We start from the raw sequence: 7479 nt of genomic DNA, 5'->3' as shown, positions 1-7479 counted from the left end.
CTCAGTACCGAGCCTGACGCAGGGCTTGATCCCATGACCCTGGGATCATTACCTGAGCTGAAATCAAGAGCTGGACACTCTTGACAGACTGAGCCATCCAGGCGCCCCTCTCTTCAGATATCCAGAAATGCTATAACAGACATTAGAAGCCAATCGCCAGTTAACGGTGAAATTGTATTGCATTTTTTTTTCTTCTTATAAAACATATGTTAAGTAAAAGAAAAAATGTAAATGATAGGAACTGGATAAAAGTAACCACCATTTACATGTTAGCATGTATTTTGAGTACATTTACAGACTTTATATGGATGAAATGAAAATACATAGATTTATAAAAAAGGAAGATGCACTTTCTCCTTTCAATAAATTGTATCTTTGTACGGCTAGCCTCATCTTCAGTGTGTTTCTTTCTCTAAATCCTTTAAAAACAGCTGCAGAGAAGCAGCCAAAATTTCAGTAATGAGAGGGTCATGACTGAATTATTTCCAGCCCTGAAGTTTGACAGTAAAGGGAAAATTCATGTCAATTTTGTAAGTTTAAATTAAAGGATTAAAAACACTGTGTGTTGCAGAACAAGAGAAGGAAGCAGGGATGTACCAAAAACTTAAAACAAGATACCTTTCTACATTTGGAAAAACCACAAGTACGGAGGATGTACCAAGAAATTACATAGAGCGGGGACTTCATTCCATAAAGAACAATGATAGTGCATTAATCACTACGGCAACCATTCCAACACGGACAATGGACCACACTGTCCCTTAGAGATACAGACTTCAATCACGCAGGAAGAGGTTTTCCAAAGTGTACATTCATTGCCATTCCCCACTCCCTCACGTGCCATGCACACAAAGTGCTGGTATTTCTCACTGTGGGTAGTGACAACGACCCTTCTCTACCCTGCCTTAAGCCTCCCCCCACCTTGCCTACCGCTGACATCGTAATCGCTGTCCTGGGCCTCTGCTAGTGGTTGAAGAGGTCCACCGCCCTCAGGAGTGCTGGCACTTGGACAGACAAGGGGATTTTCTCTACCCTAAAAAGTGATGATGACCCGCCTGACCTTCAGAAGTCACAGATTCACAGGGGAGGCATATACTGAAAATGTAATTACAACGCATTGTGTCCAGGGGTTCCACTGGATACGTGCTAGGGAACCATAGAAGACGTACTCCTCATCCTGCCTCGATGACAACAAAAGAGTTCCCAGAGAAGTTATTACTTCAACACAGTCTCCAATAAAGTGGAAATTCTCCAGACAGACCGGGGGATGGGAAAAGTGTCATAGGATCATAATTTACCATTCTTTTTCCTTCTGTACGATACGCAATGACAGTGGAAAGGGCAGATGTCATCAGAGAATAGTAGGTACCGGGCTTTTGTTTTTTTTCCGGCCCCAAGATTCTCTAACTTCCGATTTCTCTTCACTGTTGACACTTTTGCAGGTTCCTTATGAGATTCTTCTTCTCAATGTGCCCGGGTACGTGTTTTGTTATTCACTTAAACTTTACTAGGCACATTCCTCCACTGCCTCACAAGAAGGGATCAACCTTGTCCTTTGTGCTTTTTTCTGAACTTAATTACAGGGACCAGGGGTGGGATGCCCGTTGATATGTCTGTTTCACAGAACCAGTATCAGACATGAAGTTAACATGTAAGGAAGCAGGACCCCGACGGCTCCATGAGGCGAAGGACGTTGCATCACCTCGAGACGTTGCAAGACCCCCTGGAAGCTTCCAGACTCATCCAGTTCCTGCCCTAACCCCCACATACTGTGCTAATCATATACAAACTGTTCTGAGGCTCAGCAGGGCAAGGCAGATTTGGGGGCCAATCCCCTGCTTTCTATTGGGCTGCCCTTCTGATTATAAAACCTTTCTCTGCTTCAAACCTGGTGACTCAAAGATTGGCTCGCTGTGCATTGGGCACACCAGCCCAGATCTGGGGTTTGGTTACATCGCTTTGAAGTATCATCTAGCCTGGATCTCATTTAATTCTCCCTACAATGCGGCAATGTAGGCGCCCCTGCCCCATTATTTCCATTTCCGTGAGGATTTCTTTGGAGAGTTTTCCTAAGACTGACAGCTCTTTATCACATCTGCCACCAACTAGAAATAGAAATATTATCACACTGTTATAGTTATCATTATTAGATGTCAACCGAAAGCCACCACTTTAAATGCAAACTTTCTTAATCCGCAAAACTTGCACTTGAGATAAATTATGTTATCTGAATTTCAGAAAGAAAAAAACTGGCTCCAGTTAGTTAAGTAACTTGCTTGAATACTCACTCCTACAGAATCTGTAGAGAGCTTTAAGTCCCTCCGCTCCCAAGATTTAAAATCAGTGCTGTTATTCCCTCCACTAGACAATGAAATTTCCATTATGGAAAAAAAAAATTGTGAATGACTTTGGGTAAAGTAAAATTCACTTATTTTTTATGCTTCACTCATTTATTCACAAAGCATAAAATACATTTCATATAATTGTATCTATGAAAACAAAACTCGGCAAAACTTCTACATTTCACACACAGCCAACCCTGTTCCTCTCTGAATCTTCTTCCTTGGGTTGTGGTCCAAATATTTATGAATCATATTATATCTAATTTCAGATTGTTAAAATACTTTCTTTATCTCATTTTTTGAAAAAGGGAAAAGAGACTGAAAATTGTAGACAATGAGTATGTAAGTTGAATAAATGATGGCAAGGCAAAAAAAATCATGTAACTACTACCCAAGTCTAGAAAGGCATTATTGGTGTCAAAAGTACTTTACCTCTGCCTTACAACTTGCTCGCTATCCCCCAGAGATAATCATAATTGTGAACTTATGCCAATTACTTTCTTGCCTTTCGAAAATATTTTTACTGCCGGTGTTTATATCCATAAACAACACGTTTCTGTTTTGTTTGCTTTGGAAATTTACATAAATGGAACCCTCTGCTTATATTTCTTTCATAGAATATTTTGTTTCCTTGGCCAACATTATGAACATAAGATGCATTTGTGTCACTGGGAAAAAAAAAACATTATTTTCATTGTTGTACAAAATTTCATTTCACAAATATATCACAATTCATTGATCCATGTTCCTATTGATGGATATTTTGTCTATTTCAAATGGGACTGCTATAGACATTTTGTGCGTGTATTCTGATGAACATCTAGTGTATATATGTGAGGTATATATCCAACAGTAGAATTGTTGGCTAATAGAGCATACATATGTAAACACTGCCAAATAAATCTCCAAAGTAGAGGTATACGAATTTACTTGTGAATTTCATTGTGATTTCTTCCTGACTACAAATAAGATCGGCATCTCTTATATATTTGTGTCTCGGCATTTAGGTTTCTTCTTTATGCAAATGGCTCTTGAAGATTTTGACATTTATTTATTTATTTATTTATTTATTTATTTATTTATTTATTTATTTAATTTTGTGGCCTGCCTTGTCCTCACTGGTCTCTGGAAGTTCTCTAAGTATTCTAGATTCTTGTCCTTCCTCAGCTATCTGTGTGGGAAGTGGCTTCACCCACTCTGTGGCTTGCCTTTTCCTTGTATCTTGGGAATAATAAGTCTCAGATGTTCTAAAGTTAAATTTATCATATCTCATTCATGATTACAGCTTTCAGTGTCTTGTTTTAAAAAAACCCTACTATATCTCAATGCCACAAAGACTTTCTTCTGTATTCTTTTACAAAAGCCTTCCAGATACAACTCTTTCATGATCCTGGGATTGGTTTTCATATGGAGTGGAATGGGGAGTCCCATCTCAGAAGAGAATCGAAACAGTTATCATCCTGCCAGATATTACAAGGTAAATACCATTTCTCACCTCTCAACCCGTATGTCATTTTTTTTCTGGAAGGTAAGTCTATTGTACTTTTTGATTTGCGATCCCCACTAGACATTAGTATTACTATTTTTATTTCCAAGTGTCTATTTAAGTTCTGGTTAACATGCAGTGTTATATTAGTTTCAGGTGTAGAATTTAGTGATTCATCACTTATATACAACACCTGGTATGGTACAGGCACAAGAACAGACAATCAGACCAATGGAACAGAATAGAGAACCCAGAAATGGACCCACAAACGTATGGCCAACTAATCTTTGACAAAGCCGGAAAGAATACCCAATGGAATAAAGACTGTCTCTTCAGCAAGTGGTGCTGGGAAAACCGGACAGTGACATGCAGAAGAATGAACCTGGACCACTTTGTTACAGCATACACAAAAATAAACTCAAAATGGATGAAAGACCTCAATGTAAGACAGGAAGCCATCAAAATCCTAGAGAAGAAAACAGGCAAAAACCACTTTGACCCCAGCCGCAGCAACTTCTTACTCAACACGTCTCTGGAGGCAAGGGAAACAAAAGCAAAAATGAACTATTTGGACTACATCAAAATAAAAAGCTTCTGCACAGCAAAGGAAATAATCAAAACTAAAAGGCAACCTATGGAACGGGAGAAGATATTTGCAAATGACATATCCAATAAAGGGTTAATACCCAAAATTTATACAGAACTTAGAAAACCCAACACCCGAAAAATAACCCAGTTAAGAAATAGGCAGAAGACATGAATAGACATTTGTCTAAAGTCTAAAAAAAATATTGTTTATATTTTATGTTCATTTTCATTTTCTCCCATGTTTTGGCTTTCCAGACCTTACCTCTGCAGTCTGCATTCATTTTCTTCCGCTTGAGATGCACCCTTTAGGATTTCATTTCCTGAGAATCTGCAAGTGACAAATCCTTTTAATCCATTTACTGTAAATGTTTACATCTGACTTCCATTCATGCAGTTTATCTTCTCTGCATAGGATTTCAGGTTTCGCTTACTTTGTTTCGGCATTTTGAAGAGAGCCTTCTTTTGTTTTCCAATTTATGTAGTCACTATTGAGAAGTCATTCAGCCAGTGCTCAAGGTGGGGTTATTTCTCTGGCTGTCGTCAACATATTCTCTTCATCTTTGTGTTGTTTTGTTTTGCCAATTCAATAATATTTAACGAGGTACGGGTTTCCTTTTTATTATATTTAGGCTTTGTTGTCTTTCAACACATTTGGAAAATTCTCAGCTACTCTTTCTGCAAATGTTGCCTTTTCTCTTTTCCATCTATATTTGGGGTCCCAATGCAATGCCTTTTACATGCAGTCATGGAATGCTTACTTCTTACCCTCTTATCTGTATTTTTACCTTTTGCTTTTTCCATGATAGGGTGTGCATGATTTCTTACGGTCTCCCTTCTGGTTTACTACATCTTACCTGCTAGGACCAATCTATTGCTATTTACACCATTTTGTAAAAATTTGAGATACTTTTTTTTTTATCATTTCCAGTTTTGTTGGTTTGAAAAAGCCGTGTCAATTAGTTAATAGTATTGTCTGAAAGGTAATTTTCTGATTTTGATCAGTGTACTCTAGGTAGGCAAGATGTTAACATGAGGGGAAGCTGTGTGAAAGCTATATGGGAACACGATTTCCCGCAGCTTCTCTGTAAGTCTAAAATTAATTGCAAATATTAGTTCCAAATATTACTTCCAAAGGCTTAAGCAGCATATCAAACCACACAGTAATTTGGCAAATGTGATTAATGTTCTTTTAAAAACGATAAAAATGTACTGACCCAAAGGAGACATTGGGTGCTCATTAGAAGTGTGAAATTCTTATTAACAATTCAATTCCATACGCAGAGACCATGCCTGCCATAGGAGGTGGGTTGCAGACCAGACACAGCTTTCAAAAAACTCTATAAGGAGGAGCGCCTGTGTGATTCAGTCACTTAAAGTGTCCAACTCTTGATTTCGGCCCAGGTCACGATCTCACGGTTTGTGAGTTCGAGCCCCGACTTCAACTCAGAGCCTGCTTGGGATCCTCTCTCTCCCTGCCCCTCCCCTGCTTGTGCTCTCTCTGTCTCTCTCTCAAAACAAATAAACTTAGAAAAATTAAAACGTTAAGTATCACTGAATTGAAATTATGTCAAATAGCAGATGTTTTCTAGTGGAAGTTATGCTCCAAGGCTTCTAGTATAAAAATATGACCTTGCAACTATGCCAGACGAAGCACGATTAAATTTCCCCCTGAACCACCGCAAAGTAGGGAGGGTGGGCCCTCTCTTTTATAACACACTGCTGCCCATGCTCTCATTTCATTTTCCGCACCGTTATTTCTTGGAATTGTTGGTTCCACCTGAATATGGAACACAGTGGGGAATAGGATGGTTCTCGGCCCGTTTCAAAGACGAGTCCCAATTCAGTTGAAGCATTCCTGACCTGTCGTCTGGATAACACGGCCCACAAATCTCAACTTCAGGTACCAGACTTTCTCCTTCTTCATCTCCCTACTCTGATTGGAGGCGTTTAAGCGCTAGCCCTCAGCCTCCCTTGGCACGGCCCTGGCTGCTTTCGAACGCACGTTTGCACGCGCACTGGAGGCACGTGGGAAGCTAAGCAGCATCCCGGGGTAGCAGATTGTCAACTGACGTAGGAACGTGAGCAAGTGTCACTTACTCATACACAGAGTCTGTGCACAGGCCTGTGCGTGCACTCACATGCACACACACACACCCCCAGGGGACCAGAGAGGAGCGCGGCTTCAGGATGGCTAACTTCCTTTTCCAGAAGCCCCATTCCAGGCCTCAGATGACAGCTGTGACTCCACTATGCATTGGGGACTCTGGGCCTCTGTCTCATAAGGGACACCCCACCTGCTCTGCAGACACTCAGGAACTTGGCAAAGTCAGCCCCTCCCACCTTGTTCCAGCTCTGTGAGCCCCTGAGAGAGAGCTAGCTCATCTCTCTTAATCAGGAGCAATGACTTTCAAAAGAGCCTGATGGCACCAATTGATGAACGAAGTCAAGAGGGAGAAGCTAATCATGAAGGATGTGCCTTGTGCCTGTGTGTGTTATTTATAGAAACCCAAGCAGACAGGGAGAATACATTAACATCATTAAGCTCATCTACCCTGTTATTCTCAGTTCTGGTTCACGGCGAATCCTCCCTTAACCGCTTTCTATAGTATTTGAAAACAACCCATGCTGTATTTATTTTAGTTAAAATTGTGCCCCGAAAGAAAGTGTTTTCTCACTTATTTTTCTCCTCTATAAAGATGTTGACCTAGATTTCCACAGCAAGTTGTAAGAGGAGGTAAAAGACAATGCAAACAATTTAACCTGGGGGACAGAGTCAGAGAAAGAAAGGTGCCGCCTTTTCCTAAGTGAAAGGGTTTTGTTACTTTTGAGACAGTCCCCTCTGTGGGGCGCCTAGGTGGCTCAGTCAGTTAAGTGTTGGGCTCTTGGTTTCGGCTCAGGTCACGGTCTCGCACAGTTTGTGAGATCAAGCCCCAAATTGGGTCGGGCTCTGTGCTGAGAGCAGGAAGCCTGCTTTGGATTCTCTCTCCCCACCCCCTCTCAAAGTAAGTAAATAGAAAGAAAGAAAGACAGAAAGAAAGACAGAAAGAAAGACAGAAAGAAAGA

General features: G+C 40.4%; 1 long non-coding RNA gene across 1 annotated transcript in view; it reads left to right on the top strand.

Moving 5' to 3' along the window:
* Positions 1-190: 190 nt before the first annotated feature.
* The window catches only part of LOC125921452 (uncharacterized), an 18468-nt gene continuing 11179 nt past the window's right edge, over positions 191-7479 (top strand). Inside the window, exons 1-2 of the long non-coding RNA XR_007457427.1 lie at positions 191-1361; positions 3706-3819. This is a non-coding gene — a long non-coding RNA (uncharacterized LOC125921452). The remainder of the gene's footprint in view (positions 1362-3705; positions 3820-7479) is intronic.

The sequence above is a fragment of the Panthera uncia genome, chromosome C2 (assembly GCF_023721935.1).
Source record: "Panthera uncia isolate 11264 chromosome C2, Puncia_PCG_1.0, whole genome shotgun sequence".
NCBI lineage: Eukaryota > Metazoa > Chordata > Mammalia > Carnivora > Felidae > Panthera > Panthera uncia.
This window is presented reverse-complemented; position numbering and strand designations above follow the sequence as displayed.